The sequence below is a fragment of the Schistocerca piceifrons genome, chromosome X (assembly GCF_021461385.2).
Source record: "Schistocerca piceifrons isolate TAMUIC-IGC-003096 chromosome X, iqSchPice1.1, whole genome shotgun sequence".
Classification (NCBI taxonomy): domain Eukaryota; kingdom Metazoa; phylum Arthropoda; class Insecta; order Orthoptera; family Acrididae; genus Schistocerca; species Schistocerca piceifrons.
Window position 1 is genome coordinate 473672530 of NC_060149.1, and position 22629 is coordinate 473695158.

Below are 22629 nucleotides of genomic sequence, written 5' to 3' on the forward strand. Positions count from 1 at the left end.
CTACAGGTGACGACAGTAACAATGACTTCTGCTTTCTGTGCACTACGCTTATGAATCACATTTGGTTTCTATTGTTCACACTATTGATAAACCTACAACTGCGAACCGTTTCTTGCAATAGCTTACTGTTTCGGGTTTGGAGTGATACCGCCGCAGTGCGACTCTGAAAATGATTCACGTTCGTCACTATGTTGCATTAATTAATTAATTATTGATTTACTTATCACAGCACCGAGGCATTTCATTTTAACGATATAATCGATACTATTCCCAGACCAGTAAATCACACAACAGTCTACAAACGCAAAACAATGAAACAAATGCGAGCACAGGGAATACCGTTTAGATCACTATAAAATATAATTGTTTCCACGCAAGAGTTAAAAATGTATCGTATTTGTAAATCAACACCTCTTCAATACCGACAAGTAATGTAGGAGAGTCAGTCAAATAAAAATGAGACAGAAGGAAATAAGTTAATTCTTTATGATTTCAAAACTAATGGCCATAACTGTTAACACATATCTCCCCCTAGCCGGCCTGTTTGGCCGAGCGGTTCTAGGCGCTTCAGTGCGGACCCCGCGACTGCTATGGTCGCAGGTTCGAATCCTACCTCGGACATGGATGGCTCAAATGGCTCTGAGCACTATGGGAACTACTTAAACCTAACTAACCTAAGGACATCACACACATCCATGCCCGAGGCAGGATTCGAACATGCGACCGTAGCAGTCGCACGGTTCCGGACTGCGCGCCTAGAACCGCGAGAGGGCATGGATGCGTGTGATGTCCTTAGGTTAGTTAGGTTTAAGCAGTTCTAAGTTCTAGGGGACTGATGGCCTCAGATGTTACGTCCTATAGTGCTCAGAGCCATTTGAACCATATTTACCCCTATGAGACGGTCTATGCCTTCATGGAAATACGTTTGCTGTTAGCTACGAAACCATGATTGTACCGACTCGTGCATCTGTTCGTCCAAAGCAAAACAACGGTGCCCAGTGTCGGTCTTCTGTGCTCCAAAAATACGGAAATCGCAGGGGGGGGAGGGGGGGGGGAGATCGGGTCTGTATGGAGAATGTATAAGGGCTTACCAGCGAAACTTCTGCAGCACAGTCGAAACACCAATCTACCAATACAATGCCCGCCCGCACGTTGACAAGTTTGTTAACTGTAGCTCATGATAAATGCTGAAGAACACTAACGCTGAACGACATTTTGTTGGTTTCTATACATTTGTTTGAGAGTCGGTTTGTAGGATCAAGTTTGCCTGGGTGCGATGTGAGCGCTTAGAGGAAGAATTTTTATGGCCTGTTTCATCAGCAAGCTGCAGATTTGTTTCAACTATCGATTGCATTGTATAATGTTGCTATGTAATTTTGTTATGCAGCTAGTATTTTTAATAAAGCGTCTTTTCTTATTACGTAACATATAGGAACAATAATTTGCGTTTTGAGATTTATTTGCGCTATATTATATGGGGAAGATTTTGAACAATCACTTAAAAAGAGAATTTACTTAATGTTAAGTGAAGGGACGTGCAACAGCTCATCTAGTGTTCCAGACTGGAAACACATCACTCAACGCTGCGCGGCAGTGTACCTCATGTCTTTAAAGTGTCCACGGTACTCACAAAAATATTTTAAGCTTTGTGACATATCTTGCATGGCTTTTTAATGCGACTGTACCACTTATCTGAAGACCGCACGCGCGAGCTTGTGTTTGCCGGCCACCGGCGCCGCGCACGCCGGTCGAGTGAGGCGTGCGTCTCCCTGCGGATGTTGCACTACACGGCTTTTCGGCCAGTGTCGCTCGAACAATGAAACAAACTTCACGAGTGTAACAGTGAAATCTGCGAAAGCAGCAGTCACAATATTGAAGTACTGCATTCCACAACGGGTGTTTATTTACGATTCGTATGTGCGTGTAGAATCCGCTCGTATTGTCCAGAGATAGTTTGATCAGAAGTTTCCAGCTGCTAGATATCCGAGTCGTGATGCAATTTACAAATTAGTGAATAAATTTCGTGGATCGGCAAATTTTCGTGATAACAAGAACAAACGACAGCGTACAGTTCTCACAGAAGCTCATCTCGATGAAATTGTTTACCACCTAGAAAATTCCCCTAAAAATCTCTTAGACGTCTATCACAACGTATGCAAATTGCTAGAACCACGGTACAAAGAGCTGCTAAGTTACTTGGGATAACGCTCCAAAAAGTAACAGTAATACGACTATTTAAACCTAGTGATCCCGGGCACAGAGTTAGGTTTTGCGAGTCGGTTTTGAAATATGACAAGTGCATTACGGTGAAATGGATCCTCGCCGCATTCTGTTTTCAGACAAACTTCGGTGCCTTTACACTCGTGTGTTAATTCCATAAACTGTTGAAAATGGAGCGCTGATAGACTTGTTCTACTTCATCAGGAACCCATTCACGATCAGAAAATAATAGGAGTGTGGTGCGCAGTTAATGGTAACAGAACAATAGGTCAATTTTTTTTAATGATACAGTAATAGTGGAAGATACGAACAAAGCATTTTGGAACCGTTTTTAGTGACCTTAGTGGAAGGGAACGAAAGTCCACTTTTTTCAGAATTTGGGAAGGGCTCATACGGCCATTGTTGTTTTGCCCGAAGTTCACGATGTGTTCCATGACTGAAGTTATTAGCAACAATATCTGGCCCTCTCGAAGTCCGGATTTAACCCCGTGCGATTCATATTTGTGGGAAGAACTGAAGGATAATGCGTACACAGCTAATACTGACAGGTTCAGGAACCCGAGAATAATATCCGCGAGTCATTTAATTCTATTTCTTAAAGAGAATTACATTGTGTGATGATAAATTTATCGAATAGATGTCAGAAATACGTGGAAAACAGTGGCAGGCTGTTCCAGCTTCTCCCTTTCTGACACGATGAGTACAAAATTTATTTGCCTAAATTTAGTACTGCTGCAGGAGACACTAGACGTCGACGTGGCGTCTGATTTGCCGGGCAGCAAAGCCCTTGCTGTGCGCCTTTTGCTGTGTCGCGTGTGCGATCATCAGATAAATGAAACCACCTGTATGTACGAAATGATACGAATTATCTAATGTACTGCACTCAATCAGGTACGTTAAGGCAGTCATGTTTGCTAATAATGACTTGATTATCTATTTTATGTAATTAGGTGAAATTGCATACCAAGGTATCTTTGATGATAGTTTTTAGGTCTGAAGATGGGCACGGCTGACCGCAATTAATTACCTGGTTAATAAATTTTCGTGATCCGTGAGTGGATTTATAGCAAAACAAACATTTCCTAAATTCCTATAAAACTTTATTGCGAATATGTAGCAACTCGTCATCATAAGTTACAATTCAGATTTTACCAAATCCCAACTGTTCAAAATAGTAGAGAAGCACTGTCCTCTTTCTCCTTATTGCATTAACAGAATTTTGAAAGAGATGGGACATGTTTCCTTCTGACTACCACCGTACAATTGACTTTTAAATCTCGCAGGATTTGTATGGAACCTGGCGAAGAATTCGATCCCTTGTCTTAATATATCGAGAATCACACTGTCGTAGCTAAAAAATAACAGCTAATTATTTAATATGAGACTAGAGACAGCACTATGGCATGTTAAAAAAGTTTAATGACTGCTGGAGGAGAGTGGAATACCAGTGAACATAGAAGGATCGCCATTGTCATCCACGATCCAACTGGCCGACATCGATTAGAGAGGGATAGCTGAGGGAGATAGCGACATCACAGTGGTAGGTAAAACAATGGAGAAATCAGCTGTTTGACAGGAATGAACACGACGGTACTGACATCCAAGCCAGGTCTTCAGTATTCTCCTTAGCTGGGCTCTTTCTCGTTTATTGTTCTGATTTGCTGCTGACAGCGGTGGGTGAAGCATTCACATTCGGTACGCAAGCTTGCGGAGTAATGGATTGGATGACGGTGCGCACGCGATGTCGGTAAACGACTTTGCAGTATACGATGGTTACATCTCGACGTCACCAGCGAGGCCCGCCTGATAGGCCTGGGAATCATGTAGCGTGCATCCTGTCCTCGCCGGCGGGAGCGGGAGGATGTGGCTATCTTATGAGTGTGGCAATTGAAAGGCCGGTGGGGGCAGTGTGGCTCCCTTCTGTTTAGCGGCCGGACGCGGAGGCGTTGGCGGTGGAGTGCCTGGTACTGATCGCACTGGTCCACTCTGCGTCTCGTACCTCAGTACCTGGTCGATTCCGTGGTTTCTGACTCGAACATACGTCATAGTAATGCGGAAACAGGAGTCACAGCAAAGTTCTGTATTGTCGTCCTTAATCAGTTCCGCTAGATTCTTGGATAGTAAAAATTATGTGGATCTGAAACATCTTAAAAACAAGGTTTGTACATCTTCAGGTGGTTGTGATACTTGAACTACATTTTAAATTTAGTATTAGTCGCTTGCATTCATCATTGCTTTCAGGTTGGGGAAGCTACTAGGTTCGGTATGTAACGTAATTTTGCGGGGAAAAGCGTTCTAATTTCTTCGCTGCAAGATGAAGTCCTTCCTTTGCGACAAAAATTTGTGGGAACTCTCCACTAGCGTATTGTTTTACTATGCTGCGATGCTCTTTTTCAACCGTTATAATCGTGCTGATATTGAGCGTGTAGTGTATCTACAACATCCAGATACGTACTCTTCATGGATCCCACCACGAAATATAATTACTTGAGTTGTAAAACTGCGGTAGGCTACCGTTGACTACCAAATGTAAGCATACACTGCTATAGTTTTCCTAGTAGCTGAAGCCAGTTAAGGTCATACCCGCATAACCTATACATTTACAGTGGGTGTGTTGCATATGGGGCGTTGCCTCTGACGATCGCTTTCTTTACGTATGTATAGAGTCCCCTAAAAAGAAAAGGGAAGGAAGTGGTGAACTATCTAGGAACTGAGTGAGGATATAAAGAGGGCCAAGTAACCTACGGAACATTTTTCTTCTCTATAATTATCTTCCTGTCTATTACTTAAGAATAAACAGTATTTAAAGCAAGACTGAAATTGTCAGTGCTTAGTTCAGGTTTTATTCGAAAATTGTTGAACTGTAAGGTTAATCAGAGGGATGTTGTAGTAAAAATAAAGAAAACAATATAGCTTTTTCTTATGGCCTTAGAAAACGCGATTTCCTCAAGAGAAAGGCAAAATAAAAAAGCACAAAACAAAAATATATCAGATATCGCTTCAATACGTCACCGAACTTATGTAAAACGTGTTTCAGTGATTCATAAACAATTTTCGCATATATCAATAATAACAGGAAAGTCTTGTCTTTGATCGTAATGAAGAACGTTCTACTGAGTACAATAATTATATTTTTGAGGGGTTTTGCATGTAAACTGTACTTTCATCAAAAGTAATTGCTTTAGCTACGTAACAGCGCAGAAATTAATCGACCAACTAATTTTTATTACTTATAAAACGGAATTTATTTTCTGTAAGAATATAAAATACTCAGTGGGCTAATTCTGAATGATTTGCAGTTCTAAGTATGTACGACACAAGCAACCAAACACACAAAAAAGAAAGCCGCAGGCTCCCATTTTCTCTTACACATTTCATTTATGTTTCTTTCCCTACCAATTCCGCCAATACTACCGGTAATTCTACCATTTAATACGTCATTTACGTAAAGCACCGAAATTAGCGAACCGTATTTTTGGTAGATCGCAACTCTAATAATTACTCTCACTCCCATGGACCAGAGGGTGCCACAGATCAGTACTAAATATGGAGCCGCCTGGCTTTCCACGCGTGATGCGAGTTCTATGATTGGTTCAGCAATGCTGAGTGAGAGACTTAGCAGATATTGGTACCTCCAGACGACGACATTTATTGTAGTGACGCCCAGGCGACTCGATAGTAAGGTAGCTTGGATCTGTGGGATAGAGCAGATGGGACTCAGTGCATTTCTCTTTAGTGTTCACTAGGTAAAATACCTTTTACCTTATGTAGTAAAAACTACATGCTGATGAATGGAAATAAGCTCATCGAATTTGGTCATCGGGTACTTTAATAGTCATTTCAACGTAATACTGGTAACAGCTTTAATTAACACGACACTTTATCAACCACGTGAGCCGTAATTGGGAAGCTGTCCGCTGGTGCAATGAAATATTTATGTAACTGAAAACAGTCCACTTACTGGCTGATTTATTCAGAGCTGGGCTAAACTAGTAAGTTGGACAGCGCATCGACATTAGAAAGTCTGATAGCAGATAATGGATTTATCAGGTACAGGTAGTTAGAAATAGCGTACTGCACAGCAGGCGTTATATCGTTCGTACATGAACGTTGTAGTGAATCCAATGGTCGTTATAAAGGGAACGTGATCAGTGACTAGGCGGAATTTAATTGAAAGTCGGTGCACAAGAGACATCTTTTGAAACAAAACGAATACTAGCGCCTCCTTGTTCATTAGAGGAAAATTCAGTTTGAATTTATTTAATGTTTCAGAGACCAAACATACTGGCAATACTATAATCGACTGAGATTTTAAAGCAGACTGTCAGCATGGACAGAAACGTTCGATACCCGCTTCCATCGACAGGGCTGCTAGCAGTAGGTTTCCTACGTGCCGACGGTACTCGAGAGACTGCCCCATGAGACGCGGCAATATAACATAGAGACCGAAGGCACATATCGCAATGAGTTGGCTCTGCCGCCATCAGGCATCATAGAAGTAAAGTATTATGTAACTTAATTCTCTTGTATCCCATCTGCAAATGTCATCCCACTGGAAGGGAATGCATTACATTAATGTAAATGTGAGTACATACAAACCAACAAAAAGAATTTTGAAAATAGTGGATCTCTACTGTCAGATATATAGAACCTAGGCAATTTATTTAAAAATTGAGAAAAATTATTTTTAACTGAGCAACAAATGTTATCCTCTATTTTACTTTCCGTAATTATAACTAACACTCGTTGCAACACTAGGACAACTTAATAGTGGTTTAACAGTCTGACATAATACACTCCTGGAAATTGAAATAAGAACACCGTGAATTCATTGTCCCAGGAAGGGGAAACTTTATTGACACATTCCTGGGGTCAGATACATCACATGATCACACTGACAGAACCACAGGCACATAGACACAGGCAACAAAGTATGCACAATGTCGGCAGTAGTACAGTGTATATCCACCTTTCGCAGCAATGCAGGCTGCTATTCTCCCATGGAGACGATCGTAGAGATGCTGGATGTAGTCCTGTGGAACGGCTTGCCATGCCATTTCCACCTGGCGCCTCAGTTGGACCAGCGTTCGTGCTGGACGTGCAGACAGCGTGAGACGACGCTTCATCCAGTCCCAAACATGCTCAATGGGGGACAGATCCGGAGATCTTGCTGGCCAGGGTAGTTGACTTACACCTTCTAGAGCACGTTGGGTGGCACGGGATACGTGCGGACGTGCATTGTCCTGTTGGAACAGCACGTTCCCTTGCCGGTCTAGGAATGGTAGAACGATGGGTTCGATGACGGTTTGGATGTACCGTGCACTATTCAGTGTCCCCTCGACGATCACCAGTGGTGTACGGCCAGTGTAGGAGATCGCTCCCCACACCATGATGCCGGGTGTTGGCCCTGTGTGCCTCGGTCGTATGCAGTCCTGATTGTGGCGCTCACCTGCACGGCGCCAAACACGCATACGACCATCATTGGCACCAAGGCAGAAGCGACTCTCATCGCTGAAGACGACGCGTCTCCATTCGTCCCTCCATTCACGCCTGTCGCGATACCACTGGAGGCGGGCTGCACGATGTTGGGGCGTGAGCGGAAGACGGCCTAACGGTGTGCGGGACCGTAGCCCAGCTTCATCGGGACGGTTGCGAATGGTCCTCGCCGATACCCCAGGAGCAACAGTGTCCCTAATTTGCTGGGAAGTGGCGGTGCGGTCCCCTACGGCACTGCGTACGATCCTACGGTCTTGGCGTGCATCCGTGCGTCGCTGCGGTCCGGTCCCAGGTCGACGGGCACGTGCACCTTCCGCCGACCACTGGCGACAACATCGATGTACTGTGGAGACCTCACGCCCCACGTGTTGAGCAATTCGGCGGTACGTCCACCCGGCCTCCCCCATGCCCACTATACGCCCTCGCTCAAAGTCCGTCAACTGCACATACGGTTCACGTCCACGCTGTCGCGGCATGCTACCAGTGTTAAAGACTGCGATGGAGCTCCGTATGCCACGGCAAACTGGCTGACACTGACGGCGGCGGTGCACAAATGCTGCGCAGCTAGCGCCATTCGACGGCCAACACCGCGGTTCCTGGTGTGTCCGCTGTGCCGTGCGTGTGATCATTGCTTGTACAGCCCTCTCGCAGTGTCCGGAGCAAGTATGGTGGGTCTGACACACCGGTGTCAATGTGTTCTTTTTTCCATTTCCAGGAGTGTATTAATAATACATAAGAATGGAAATCTCCAAAAGTTCATTTCAAAACATAAAGTTCATGTGTTGCAGAAAGCTGCATATGAACTGGTAGTCGAAAACATGCAGCAAATTCTATTACCACCTAAAATATGTTTTATAGTCATCCAATGAAAATAAGGAAGATTAAAACTGTGTTAAACTTTGTGGACTAAATGAATATATGAATCTTTGGTGTATATTATACACAAAATTATTATTACAAACAGTATGGTTAAATTTCTTTTAAGAAAAGTTACCAAAATCACACAAGGGGCAAATCAAAGAGTTTCCGATCGATGGGTGTATAATCTAAAATCGATATGCTAACTAGGCAAAACTGCAATGATCATTCAGGCAATCATCTCATCGACGCACCAAGTTGGAGATACTCGTTTAGTAAAACACCATGTCCTGCTACGTGAAAGAGTCCGTAACTGCCTGCTGCATATCCTCGTCCGACAGCAATCGTCGACCCTTCAAGGCCTTTCTTAAACCTAGAACACTGTAAGTGGTGGTGGGAAGCGAGGAAATGTTACATTGCTATTAACCATCGTAAACTGTAGTACTCCAGGTTTACTCTAAGGAACACATAATTTATAAGTCATCCATTAGTTAATTACGGTTATTAGATCTCCAGTGGTATGATACATACCAAACTGAGAACAAAATTTCCTAATTTTACGAGGATTTAGTAATCTAGGTTTACGTGACCGAAGGTCTGATAATCGCCTGGGTGGAGATCGGGACTGTAGGGCGGATGCTCGATTGTCTCCTACATGAGTTGGCGTAACTTCTACCTCTCAGATCGACCGGCGTTTTGTGCCGAACCGTGACCATCCGGAACTTGGCACACCATTCCACAGCGGTGGATTTCGACAGACATGTTGCCCCATACACATTCTTCATTCTCCGGTGGATGTCTACCGGTGTTCGTCCATCGGCAACCAAGAAAAGAATGGCAGCACGTTAGCCCTGTTTGGATGCATTCGGTAATAACGTCGCCGTGGTCCATATTTCAGCATTTTCCGCACAGACGTCGGAAAGACACGAATGCCACGCTACTACCTTGCCTACATATCAGTGCATATGTAACTGCATCGGATTCACTTTACGTTGCATACATGCTGTAGCATCGACCTCAAACTGAGACATTTTGATCGACCCTTATATAATTTTGATCCTCCATGGAAGAATACGGCACGTAAATAACTATATATTTGTAATATAAACTTCCTGTGAGATCATTTAAATTAAGGACATAACTCGGACTACAGAAAGGTGACTTTGCTCCAAGAAAATTTTCTAGAAGATAAAATACGAATTTTGCGTGAATCTGAAACTGATGATACGAATATTTGACCAAAAAACTGTGGTATTATTACTAAGCGCACAAAAAATTAAAATGTGGAACACATTTAGAAAATACAGAATTGCGTTTTAATGTAATAATAATGGTAATAATGACAGATATTATTATACGGATTAAGGGACAAAGTTTGTAGAGGAATTCACATATTACAATGTACAACATAATACACTAATTAAAAATTTGTTATTTTGATGTATTTATGGTACGAATTTCTGTTTATTTCTTGGAATACTCTATGTGGCAAAAATATCTTTCTTTAATTTATTCTTTATAACAACACTGTTCTACTGTTGCAATATTCAATATTTTTGGTAGTTCAATGGCGAGATCTATGTAAATATGCTATTTCCGTACTAATGACACCACTTTATCGAAGTACTGAACTGTGAATAAATGTTTGGTCTGTTTTTTGAAACGGCTGACACTAATTTTTGTGGTACTTCAAAGACCTAAGAGGGAATATGTGACAGCGAAACAAGGATTTTCTTAGATTTTATGTTGAAGATAAGGATGATTGAAATTTGGCCTAATACCATACTATATATCTAGTCACATAAAGAAACTTTTGAGGTAGCAATGTTAATGCACTTTTAAGGATGATAACAGCAAAATGTTATGCTAACCCACTTACAGTTCTTTTCTATAAATACTCTTAGACGAATCAGAATTAGTGACATAATGTGAAACCATAATGTAACTGACCTCTATTAAATCGAATGTATTCAGTTCTTAGTATACAAATGACAAAAATTGTTCTTTTTTAAATGCAATTAATGATATCTTATTTATGATCTCTGAGTGGGAGATGCAACAGAGAAATAGACGGTCTTTGATCCTAACGAAACTCCACACATTAATATACAACGTTACCTCGTAATTTGTCTAGTCGGAATGTAAATACTGGAATAAATTCTTCTATTTACCCATATCCCTATGTCCAGCGGTCTACCCAAATTACCTCAAACACTACTATAGATTCATTTGCATCATATATTAGTTTTATTGATTTAATTTTCATTCTGAACTTCCGGATTTTGCAATCTCGTGTTCAGTGAAATAACAACGAAAATTATAAATACATCCAGTGGCATGAATTAATAAAATCTCTACGTCCAACTGTGTATTCCTGCAACCATGTAGGTTCGTAAGAAAGACTCTTCATGTAGCCCTAGAACAAACAATTATAACTGTGGAATTTGGAGAATTTGGTAGTGAATCATCTTGCCCTCGTCATATGTTCATTGATTCATTTCGCGCGAAGATGGTCTGGGACAGGAACTGCATACCAGTCTTAGAACCACATTTCTGTACCTGTGTTCTGTGACAAATATATTACAAACAGTCCTAGCGGACAGATAATATGTGTAAGAAATATTATTATTTATTCCAAAGAGGGAACATTATTTGATTCCGTTTTATCTGTAAAACTGTAATTGAAAATTCCACTAGCTCCTCACAATAACATCGAGAAGTTGGTAATAGTCACGGTAGAATATTTTATACAGGATGAGCCAGAACCGAACCGAGAAACTTTCAGACGTCGTTCAGGAAATCTTTCTGAATATTTTGTTATAGGGGACCCACAGTCTCCGGTGGTTTGTTACAAAGCTATTGCATTTCGTTAGGTTTATTTCCCCCGAAAATGGTGCACAACTGTACCGATATCCACGGTAAGCGCTGAGTATCTTGTTTATAATCGCACACGGTACCTGCCGTTGACATCGCCAATTCTCTCTTTATATCGTCGCTCCAGGTTTGACGTTCGCATTCAGTATTGCTCGGTTCCGTCTACGATTATGCGTTAACGGGTATACATGGCAGTACCATGGATAGGTTTACTTATTAAAAGGCATCTCGACATGAATCTCACGTGTGGGTTCAGTGAATGCAAGGGAAAGCCAGCACAACGATACAAATTTGAGATGTGCCCACAGGGACACCAACCACGTTAGCTGTACCTATTGACCTACAAGAAAACAAATCCTGAAAAGTGCATTCACGTTCCGGTTCCATTTGCGTTAAGTTCAAGACATAAACAGTTTTACGTATCGCTATGACTTATAATCGCGTTTATATTGTAATATGGATCTTAAAATTATTTTACAATCTGCCTGAAACACAGGGTTTCTAAAAAATACCCCATTTCCTCGAACGATTCTCTATTACATTATCAGCGTATCTGGTATATTTGTAAGGTTTATTTGCTACACTTATCACAATACTGACTATAAATCCACCATCACCTTATCATCGCAAATGCGAGAGGTAGTTTTTTTTCATGTATTTAATCAATTTAATAGAGCCAAGGAACATCTCGCTGGTTACAAAATTGTTCAAATTGCTCTGAGCACTATGGGACTTAACTGCTGAGGTCATCAGTTCCCTAGAACTCAGAGCTACTTAAATCTAACTACACTAAGGACACCACACACATCCATGCCCGAGGCAGGATTCGAACCTGCGACCGTAGCGGTCGCGCGGTCCCAGACTCAAGCGCCTAGAACCGCCCGGCCACTCCAGCCGGCCGCTAGTTACATCACAAGATTCTTTTCCTCGTAAGTGAAACATATTGCCTGTAAAATACTATATCTAGCTGTATGTCTCGATTTTTGAATGTCAAAATATGTTTTAAAATATCGTTAAATGTGTGTCTGCAGTTCCGTTCATTGCTGAAAGGGGCCAGTGAAGCAGCAACTGGTGTGACGTGTTTTCCTGTAGCTGTTTGGTAAGTAGCGCACAGCCAATAGCTCGTCAAGTACACAGACGTTGTTGTTAATGTTATCATTTTCGGCAACAAACGTGAGTCGGCTATAGTTAGAACTAAATAGTTCCTCTTCCGCATCAAGTGCTTCTGATCTCTTAGCATTACCCGAAGAATCAGGTTATTGGCGAATTTAGGCCGAAGTGCATCAGGTGCCGAACGAAAGGTACGATTAACTTCAATGGATGGGATTTTTTGACTGACGACATGTCGCTCATGCCTGCAGATGGAATGCGGCTCGTAACGTTCCGGCGCGCAGCTGTACAATGCAGGCGATGCCAATAACGTTGATACACATACTTTGTCGACGCTACAACAACAAAATGGATGTAACCCGATTTCAGAATTTTCTTAAGTGAACGCCAAGTGATACAGCCAATCTCTAAGTGGATTTCAAAAGTATCTCTTACAGTAGCGTTACAGAATTTAAAATCATGATTTGAGGATCGTGGAAGTACATTGGGCAACAGCAGTAAATGTTTCGAAATTCTACAGACAAACATTTACTTATTATGAGGGCATTGTTCTTGAAGCTGTGGAAAGAGCGAGGCCAAACGTGTTTTGACTTAAAATTAAAAAGAGATAACCATTAACTGAGTACACAAATTTGGAGCGTCACTATTTCGGTAAAGCACAAGAATACAAGTGTAGTAAAGCGTCGGTCCGCTGCCATGGAGTTGATCGATGTCAGTTAAACATGCGACAGCGTAATGACACAGTCGAATGTTGGAAAATTGTTGCACCGTCTAGCGTTACGATAAATGTTTTCTTAGAACTGTGAGCAGTCTCTATTATTTTGCGTCGAGACACTACAGCTTCTTCCTTCAACAAGCATCAGGTACGATCGGAAGTTATGACTGAGTGCACGATTATACATAAAGTCAGATTTGGATCATATTTTATTCACAAGTCAGAGTTTCTTCTCACATTACTTTGTGGTTCATTTTCTGCATTAAGGCTGACTTGGAAGTAGTGTTTAAAAGTCGCGCATCACATTTTCATAGGTCAAGTTGCAGCGTCAAAGGTCGTTTCAATATGCGTTCTATTGCACAGGCTACCTACAAGTGATGTACATATCGTCTTACTGGTGAGACAGATTCGTTCTAACGGTTATAAGCGATTATTTTATAGTTTTGCAAATGTACTGAAGAATGCATCATCTGAATGACCTCTCTTCATACATGCCGGTCGCTGTGACCGAGTGGTTCTAGGCGCTTCAGTCCGGAACCGCGCTGCTGCTACGGTCGTAGGTTCGAATCATGCCTCGGGCATGGATGTGTATGATGTTCTTAGGTTAGTTAGGTTTAAGTAGTTCTAAGTTCAATGGGACTGATGACCTCCGATGTTAAGTCCCATAGCGCTTAGAGCCATTTGAACCATCTTCTTACGTATTCATAAATTTCAACGATTGATTTGTATCAAGAACCAACATATTATCTACAGGTCATATAGAATTTGTGCACCTAATCATATGTTCAAATGGTTCAAATGGTTCTGAGTACTATGGGACTTAACTGCTGTGGTCATCAGTCCCCTAGAACTTAGAACTACTTAAACCTGACTAACCTAAGGACATCACACACATCCATGCCCGAGGCAGGATTCGAACCTGCGACCGTAGTGGTCACGCGGTTCCAGACTGTAGCGCCTAGAACCGCACGACCACTCCGGCCGGCAAATCATATGTATTAAGTGTGGCAGATTTTGACTCAGTCCTTTTATGGCAGTTTATTTAGAGACTTATTTACATTCTTAACATCTAAATTTCTATGATACGGCAACGTAGCATCTTTATTTTGTAGCTTCTCACATTTTTAGGTTCAAATGGCTCTAAGCACTATGGGACTTAACATCGGAGATCATCAGTTCCCTAGACTTCGAACTACTTAAACCTAACTAACCTAAGGACATCACACACATCCACGCCCGAGGCAGGATTCGAATCTGCGACCGCAGCAGCAGTACGGTTCCAGACTGAAGCGCCTAGAACCGCTCGGCCACCGCTGCCGGCTTCTCACATTTTTAGCTTATGGAATTCTTCGTACTTAACGTCTTCGGTGTCGTATTACAAAGAAGCACCTGCAAGGTGACTTTTATTATTTCTTCCATAATTTTTTATCATGTCCAGTGCAGAATTTGACATAATTCCAGGGTTTGCTTCTAATAACAGAAAAGCTTGCGTTACTGAATGTATGGCTGTTTTTAGTGCCTCTGCAACGTGCTCTTGTTTCCCATAGGGTTGGTAAACCTATTACATCAAAGGTGATTTACGTTTGATACACTGTTTAGCTAATCTCTAAAAATGTTGAAAGTAATTTTCAGACATTTAGGAAAATACTGTTGTTTCGAAAGAGTGGCTGGAAAGATATTTCGGAGTACTTGAGCCATAAAGAACAAATATTCAGTTTTGAGGACGAAGATACCGAGCGCAGAAAGAAAAAAAATTTCACAAGCGTTGCACAATACACCTACTAATAAAGCTCTGAGGGATGGAACGTATCTGCCGTGTTTCAATGACCATGTTTTAAGGATATTACGAAGCATAAGCGAGCTTCATCCTAATTTCATCGAAGTCGTTAGCGTTGTTGACTTACAAAATCTGAACGAATCCAAAATAGTTGAAAGTGAGCAATGCGACGGGTGCTATACGCATTCTAAAGTAAAATTTCGGTGAACGTCTGATGAAATATTCTAGGACATTTTGTTCAACTGTAAAGTTAATAAACGGATGAAAATTATCGATCTAGACACTCGGTGATCTGATCACATTGCCACAGAAACGGAAGATAACTCACAGAATGCCGAAATAGAATTCGGTCTTCAGATGTTACTTCACTGCAGAAAATCGAGATGTGATTCTCCCTTTCAGTCATCGATAAATGGCGAAATTGCTCATACTGGGGCAAGTGACGGCGGAGTACAAAATCATATCACTCAACAGACGAGACGCTTCTACACCTGACAGGAGGATTTGCTAACGTGCCGCCCTTCAAGCTGAAGGTTACCATAGACCGCCGGAGCAAAATCCACAGGTCACTCCCGACTTCAGTTAGGTTCGTCGGACAGATGCAAATTTTTGTTGGAATACATCGCTAAGATCAACTCAGTAGCGAAATATGTAACACGATTCATGGTCTCGCATTATGAATAATTTTGGGAACAAATGTCTACCCATTGTGAATTAACATGGATTCCACAAACAGAGTTCTAGTGAAAAGCTGCTAGCGCTATTCCTCTATGAAACCCAGAAGGCTGTAGGTAGTGGTGGACAGGTTAATGCAGTGTTACTTGGATTACAGAAGGCATTCGATACAGTTCCATGCTTTCAATTGCTGAGAAAAACACGAGCTTACGGATTATTGAAACAGATTCGTGACTAGATTCAGAACTTCTGAACAGAGAGCACTCAACATCTCCTTCGTAAAGAGGCGATTGAGTTAAAATCGAACGTAACTATGGAGGTACGTAAAAGGGGTATTATATATAGAAGGGGCATACAAAAAACGAAAACGAGATGAATCGAAAATGAGTAAATAAATTGTTTATTATTTCTAAAGTAGTCGCCGTAACTATTAACACATTTATCCCACTGTGAGACAAAACAGTCAGCTGACATGAACGTTGATTTTTCCCGAATAGTTTTTTACCTCGTACGTTTCGACGCGGTACCTTACTCAGAAAACTGTCAGCTGACTCTCATCTCGGAAGGATACACAATTACGTAAAAAAAAACAGTGCCTTCATGTAAAAATGGTTGCCGTTGCCAACGATACCATGATTGTACCCATGCGCGCACCTCATTTTTCGAAGAGAAACTAGAGCCACGAATGTTTTCACTCAAGGCTCCAGATATATGGAAGTCGCATGAGGAGGGATAGGAACTGTATTGAGGATGTGTAGGGGCTTCCCAACGAAACTTTTTCCAATTTAGTCGAAACAACCTTGGCAAAATGTAGGCGGACGGAAAGGTTCACATCTAGGTGCAATCAAGGTTTCGTAGGTAACTGCGAACGTTTTTCCATGAAGGCGTTGACCGTCTTGTCTCACAGTAGGATAAATCTATTAACAGTTATAGTGATAACTTTTGAAATAATAAACAGTGTACTAGCTTTTTGTCCATGTGCCTCGTATTCGGTTCACTTCTCCTTACTATACTTGCCTATATTCTGCTGAATATCGTTGGAAGTTCGGCGAAGTGGTTCACAGACCTGTTGATTCGTGTGGACAAATTACAACACTATAAAACTGTAGCAAAATGGAGAAAGACTAGCAGGCGGGGTCAATCTCATAGTCCGTACATCGCCGTTGTAGTTGCATCCTCTTCTCTGAATCGCTGTAGAGGTCCAGCATCAGTACTCGAATATAGGATGATCTGCAACTGGGATGCTGAGGGAGGCGAGATACACCTAGATGCCTGGTAGTGACCGCCGATTCAGTGATGCCTGCGGCTCTGAAGCGTGCCTATTTTTGCCGATCGATCGCTTCGATCGTTTTCTACGCCGAGTTCGGGGGTGCAAAGCCTTACATAATGGGATGCCGTCGATAAATAATTTCGTCATGGTCAATTGTGGGGAAATAAACGTTAATCGTTTGTTGTGCCATTACGCTGACGTTGGTCGTACTCTTTCTGTTCGCAGGTTCTTTATGAATCCACTCTGCAGGTAGGTGTGCCGTATAGTAGTAGCTACTCAGCTTGCCGCAGATCCTTGACTGCCCTTCATCAGAACTTTCAGCAGGGTGTTGTCCTCTCAAGACTCATTTGAGTGGCCTTATGCGAATAGTGAAGACAGTCCACCATGCCATTAAAAATGCCTGATATACAGGGTGATCGGAAACAGTCTGTAAAGCTTACAAGGGTATTGCAGCGTTGACAGTCCACCATGCCACTAAAAATGCCTGATATACAGGGTGATCGGAAACAAACAAAAAAAAAAAAAAGGTTCAATTGGCTCTGAGCACTATGGGACTTATTATCTTAGGTCATCAGTCCCCTAGAACTTAGAACTACTTGAACCTAACTAACCTAAGGACAGCACACAACACCCAGTCATCACGAGGCAGTGAAAATCTCTGACCCCGCCGGGAATCGAACCCGGGAACCCGGGCGTGGGAAGCGAGAACGCTACCGCACGACCACGAGCTGCGGACTGCTCGGAAACAGTCTGTCAAGCTTACAAGGGTGTTGCAGCGTAGATTGTGCTAAGAAATAATTATCAAGAAAGAAGCTCGATCCGATGAGAGACGGTTTCGCCAAATGTATTCTTCGTTTGGTTTTCTAAAGCCGAAAAAGATAGCGATAAAAAATTGGCTACGGGACAGTAGTAAGGATCGAATCCGAGATAAAGGCTGAGCAATCTCGCGCACTATTATCTACGCTGTGAGAAAAACTGATACTAATTCTATCTGGTGGCCAGCTTGAATTTACGTACCGAAAGGCCTGATTGGCTGACTTCAGTGTCTCCTATAGATCTAAGAGTGTAGCTTGTAGACACAAGGTTGACGGCATATAGAAGGTAGGATGTGGCCATGAGGCGTGCTCGGGTAGCCTAATGGTGATGCGACTACTCACGATAAGCAGGAAATCCGGGTTCGAGTTCCGGCCGGGCACAGATTTTCATTTCCCATTTCCCATTATTGAGCGGATGATATTTTTGACTACCATGTAGGGTCTTCGTGTGACATGATTGCCGAAAAGTCGCTCCACGGCATGGAATACCTCTGCCTCCCACTGGCGTTTGGTCGGATGTCACCTGTTACAAGCAGTTGAGATGCTTTCGACCCGAAACTGAAAGCATGGGCCACAGTCTCCACCATCTGATCTAATGGCCACTTCTAACACTGTGAGGTAGTAGTCGACGTTCTGAGAGGTAGATAAAGAGCCGATGACATTTACATGCTGATCTGCCGAACATATATCCGGATGGAGGAAGTTTACGAGCAGCTTAATACCTTAGTACTTCGGGTTTCACTTTGCGAATCTGGCTGGGGACACATTCCTAAACGTTTATGCGCCAGTCTTTCTGCATATCATGGCCTATAAAAATTGCATTCGCATTGCCCTGGTAGCACAGATGTCTGGATGACGTAACATATGCCACGACTGAAATACGCGGTGTAGTAAAGTTGGCAGGTATAGCTATGGCCACCCTCTGACTTCCTCCTGGTACACTGGCCTGTGCGTACCTAACGGTGGCAAGTGCCGAAACGTATATCCAACGTTTCTCGCAGCAAATCCACAATTCTGCATTACTAAACTGTGATATTACAATCTCGTTGTAAGATATTGGCTGAGAGACGGCACTCACTCTGCGCAGAGCATCAGCAACAATGTTTTGGGTGCCATTATATACTGAATGTTGCACGTAAAATGAGTAACAAAATTAATATGGCTAAGCTGAACAGACAGTTAAATGTGCTAGGGCTGTGTAAAAGCTAACATAGGTGACATGTAAATAGAACAATATAGTTTTCAGCCATAAATCGGAAGTATTTCACTGCCTCAAATGCGGCCAAAAATTCAGTATAAACTGTGACCAGTAACGCCATTCGATTTCAGATTTTTGGAGAGAAGCTATATGTATTTCTAGACACTGTTTACGTACTGCTGCAGAACCGCACACACCGTGCGGACAGAATACCTCTAAGTGGCCTCTAGCAATAGGACGTGCTAACAAAGCTACCCACGCCAAGCTCACATAGGATGCTTCTAACAGATCGTGTGGGTCTTTATTAGCTACAAGAGATGTGGTATTACGCATGGTGAGGCAGGCTAGTAGGACTCAGAACGGCACCTGTGCTTCCGCTGTACAGTATATCAAGTGGCCATAAAAGTTTATGATTATCTATCAGTGAGGTACTCCCACTATCATTGGCATAAGAAATTCCTACAGAGGGGCGAACATGCTGGGTGTCGACATATTCCAGCGAAATATAACTTCTTTCTGACAATGGGCACATCTGTAGCACCTGATCATGCTCTTTACCTGAGTCAGTAATACTCCACATTCGGTTAAGCTGCATAAGACTTCTTGAAGGCGACATTCATGTTCTTTATCTGGAGGCACCTAATGATTTCATCAATAAACTTTTGGATTGTATGTGAGGCGTTGCGTAGCCCATACTACTTGTATGTAAATGCATATAGTTCTAACGATTTCCCAACAGCAACATTATTTCTCAGTGGCTACTGGTATCCAACTGTTGATCGGGAATAGATCCAAGGTGGAAAAATCATACAAGTAGCCAAATGACAAGTAAAATATGAAATGTATTGCTCTTGGGAGCTATAGGGACTATCAGAGAGCTCAGCATTTTATACTCGCTAATGACCACAAGGAACTACATTTTCTTGCCATTAGTTGTTGCAACAGTAACGGCGATGTGATTTCCGACTGTCATTTTGTGCATGCCTGAATCATTGTGCTGAAATCCATCTTGGCGATAGGACGTGTGTAACGGGAAAAACTCCGTGGTCGATAGGAAATAGGAGAGGAGGATGTCATGCGCGTAATGTGTACTGTTACGTGGAGTGGCGATTCTAGCCTATACGCTGGACCCATAACCGCCGGTACCTCCCTTATCGGTGGCTGTCCTGTGACAATATCCACTGTCAGATCACTTTACTGAAATAAGTACCTGATTGTTCTTATTTCGTTCAGCAAGCGTAAGGCCAAAGAAAGAAAAATATGGATCCATAACTCGCATACGACATCGAACACGCTAAGGAGCAGCACGGAAGAACTCATAAGCATAGGTTAAAATTTAATATCACCTAGCGAGTTGCAAATTCCGGAGGTGCCTTTGCTTCCGTGAAAGTGCCAGTGGGGGCTCACATGCGGAAGCTGGTGTTCACTAGTAGCTCCAGATTGCTGACTTAAACGGTCATCATTATGTATCGTGATTGTTGACCGAGTTTTATTTGCAGGCAGACTCGGTCCTCGGCTACTGAGGGCTCCCGCTACATTTTTCAACCAGACGCAAAGCGACCTCCGTAGATGTACCCTTCCTCCGATGCCTCTGCGATAGAAACGTTCTTCCCAATTATGCAGAGGTGAGGATCGTGTGCTGCCAGATTCGCGTAAGAAAGTGTCATTCTTTTCCCCGTGCTTTGTGGGTGGGTTTCTCCATACAAAAACCACCTGGAGCGTGAAATTTCCGAGCCCAAACGTCAGCACAATCGTAGCCAGAACATTATGACCACCTACCTTATAGCCAATATGTCCATTTTTGCGCGGATAACAGCGGCAACGTGTCGAGGTGTGGAAGCAGCGAGGCCATAGCACGTCGCTGGAGGGAATCGGCACCATATGTGCACACACAAGCCACCTCATTCTCATAAATTCTAGGGAGGGTGGCGATGAGCTCTGACGCCACGTTCAATCACACCCCAGGTGTGTTCGAGCGGGTTCAAATCTGGCGAGCTGAGGGGGGGGGGGGGAGAGGGGGGGGCAGCATATCAATTGGTACTCGCCACTGTGTTCCTCTAACCACTCCAGGGGGCTTCTGGCCTTGTGACACGGCACATTATCTAGCTAAAAAATGCCACAGGCGTTGGGAAATATAGTCGTCACGAAGGGGTGTACGTGGTCTGCAACCCGTGTACGATACTCCCTGGCCGTCATGGTGCCTTGCACGAGCTTCACTAGACCCATGGATACCTATGTGAATATTCTCCAGAGCAAAATGGAGCTGTCGCCAGCTTGATCCGTCCCTCAATACAGCTATCAAGCAGCTGTTGCCCTGGAATACGACGGATTCGCGCCCTCCCATCGGCATGATCTACATCTACATATATACTCCGCTAGCCACCAAGCGGTGTGTGGCGGAGGGCACAATTCGCGCCAAAGTCATATTATTCCCCCCCCCCCCCCCCCCTCTGTTGCAGTGGCGGATCGCGCGAGGGAAAACGACTGTTTGAACGCCTCAATACGAGCTCTCATTTCCCTTATCTCTGAATGGTGATCATTGCGTGATATAATAGTTGGTGGTAATAATATATGCTCTACATCCTAGGCGGAGATTGGATTTTGGGGTTTAGTGAGCAGCCCCTTCCGTTTAGCGCGTCGTCTATCTGCAAGTGTGTCCCACTTCACACTTTCTATGTGATTTGTAACGCTCTGGCGATGGCTAAATGTACCATTCATGAACCTTGCCGCTTTTCTTTGGACCTTTTCAATCTCTTCAACCAGACCCAACTGGTAAGGGTCCCATACAGACGAACAATACTCTAAGACTGGAAGAACTTAAGTATTGTAAGCAATTTCCTTTGTTGAAGGACTGCATCGCTTCAGGATTATACCAATAAACCGCAATCTAGAGTTCGCCTTACCCGTTACTTGTGTAATCTGATCGTTCCATTTGAGATCATTTCCAACAGTCACAACCAGATACTTGACGGATGATACCGCTTCCAAAGACTGGACATTTATATTGTACTCGTATATTAATGGGGATTTTCGCTTTGTTATAATCAGGAATATTGAGAGATAACTGCCAGCCATTACACCACGCATTTATTTTCTGCAAATTCTCATTGATTTGTTCACAACTTTCGTGTGATACTACTTTCGTGTAGACTACAGCATCATCGGCAAACAGTCTAATGCCGCTGTCAATACCATCTACCAGATCGTTTATATAAATCATAAAAAGCAGTGGACCTATTACGCTGCCCGGGGGCACACCTGATGTTACGCTTGTTTCTGTTGAAGTCTCCCCATTCAGGACGACATACTGCTCTCTGTCTGTTAGAAAACTTTCTATCCAACTGCATACATCATCGGATAGACCGTAAGCGCGCACTTTTTGGAGCAAGCGACAGTGAGGAACTGAGTCGAACGCCTTCCGAAAGTCGAGGAATGTGGCATCAACCTGGGAGCCGGCATCTGGAGCCTGTTGTATATCATGCACAAAGAGGGCCAGCTGTCTCGCGTGACCGCTGTTTCCTAAAACCGTGCTGGTTTCTGCGGATGAGCTTCTCAGTGTCTAGAAAGGTCATTATGTCTGAACACAAAATATGTTCCATGATTCTACAATAAATTGATGTC

At 42.9% G+C, this 22629-nt stretch overlaps 1 protein-coding gene across 1 annotated transcript in view; it reads left to right on the plus strand.

Annotated features, from left to right (window-relative positions):
* The first annotated feature begins 4251 nt into the window (after positions 1-4251).
* Positions 4252-22629, plus strand: part of LOC124723121 (GTP-binding protein Di-Ras2) — an 857802-nt gene continuing 839424 nt past the window's right edge. The window contains exons 1-2 of the mRNA XM_047248304.1: positions 4252-4378; positions 12480-12547. The gene's annotated coding sequence lies outside the window, so the exon portion shown is untranslated. The remainder of the gene's footprint in view (positions 4379-12479; positions 12548-22629) is intronic.